Source organism: Gavialis gangeticus, unplaced genomic scaffold (genome assembly GCF_001723915.1).
Source record: "Gavialis gangeticus isolate Ggan-Ray unplaced genomic scaffold, GavGan_comp1, whole genome shotgun sequence".
Lineage (NCBI taxonomy): Eukaryota > Metazoa > Chordata > Crocodylia > Gavialidae > Gavialis > Gavialis gangeticus.
Window position 1 is genome coordinate 108282338 of NW_017729022.1, and position 1443 is coordinate 108283780.

Here is a 1443-nt window from a genome sequence, read left to right on the forward strand (position 1 = left end):
CGCCGCCTCTCGGGACACAGGTGCGTGGCGGGGCGGGGTGATCCGTCGCGGGCGCGTAAGGGTTAATCCGTGTGGAGGCGGGGGTGTGGATGCCTTGTCACCCCGTGTCCTTGTCACTGTGTGTGTGTGCGTCAGTGTCCCAGAGCCTGCGACCGTGGCTGCCTTGTGACTGGGCTGAGCCAGCAGTGCCAGGAAAGTGGCATTCTGCCCCCACGCGATGCACCCACTGCTGCCAGGGGAGCCCCAGGTTCCCTGCAGGGCTGGTGGCTAGACAGGAAGAATGAGTTGATGGCTGCCCCTGCAGGGCAGGCCATATAAGCCTAAGGTGGCAAACGTCAACCAGGGAGAAAGCCCTGGTACCCTGGGGGTGCCTCGAGCTGTTCAAGCGGGTGCTACGCCAGGCTCACACTACTGCTGCGGTTGGCCACTGTTGTCCACAAGGTAAACCCCGAGGTTTCTAATGGAAATTCACATCTGCAGTCTTTCTGGGCTCTTCTCAGCAGGAAAAGCATGCTGAAGTTTTTCTCTTGTCAAAAAAAGAGTGAACACTAAGAGCTGGCATGTTCACAGGTGCCGCGAGCCTGTTCCAGGGTTGCCTTGAGTCATTAAAGGTTGAGTCGCTTTGGTGTAGGGGGTGTTGATTGTAGCCGAGTTGGTCTAAGGACATGGGCAGACAAGGTTCTTTAGGTAAATGTGATGTCTTTTATTAAATCAACTAAATAGTTGGAAAAACAGTTGGTTTGTACCTGAACGCTTGCAAAGAACAATTTTTCCAACTGGTCAAGTCTAATAAAAGATACCACATCTACTCGAAGCAACTTGCTTGGTGCAAGGGAACATTCAGGCACCTGAGATTTTTCGCTCTGGAGTTGTTTTATCTGCTCACCCCAATTGGTCCAGTTACCCAAGCACAAGGTGCTGCTAGAAAGCTTAGTTGGAAGGGCGTGAAGATGGGATTTGTTAGATTGAACCTGCAGTAGGGATGGCAGCACTCCCAAGACACCCCATGTTCTTGAAGCCCTGTCTATATGAAGTGTGTAAAGTTGTCTGTTCTAGGTGTTATCTTATAGAACGTGTGTCTGTGCTGACCCTTCATCATTCTTGTTAGTAACAAAATCTTGTCCCTCTAGGCTAGGTACAGACATTAAAAATGCCTGAGGCAGAATCGATCTAAGCTGCGTGGTTTTCTGTAAGTGGCCTAGTTTAGATTGGTAGCTAACAGAACACACATTTGCCTTTTAGTGCGGGGGGGGGGCAAATTTTAGACAGGGTTCTGTCACTTTTAAACCCGTCTGTGTGCGGTGAACTTCTGTTCTGTTACAGGTATAGACCAGTTTCCGATCACTTATACTGGTAAAAGGGTAATGTTTGTACCGGCCCTGGAATCTACCAGCCCCATACAGTACGGATAAATTGCCCTGCAAGCTTCCTCTGTAACTGTCC

At 50.4% G+C, this 1443-nt stretch overlaps 1 protein-coding gene across 1 annotated transcript in view; it reads left to right on the plus strand.

Moving 5' to 3' along the window:
• The window catches only part of PPARA (peroxisome proliferator activated receptor alpha), an 85713-nt gene continuing 84270 nt past the window's right edge, over nt 1-1443 (plus strand). The window contains exon 1 of the mRNA XM_019515938.1: nt 1-20. The gene's annotated coding sequence lies outside the window, so the exon portion shown is untranslated. The remainder of the gene's footprint in view (nt 21-1443) is intronic.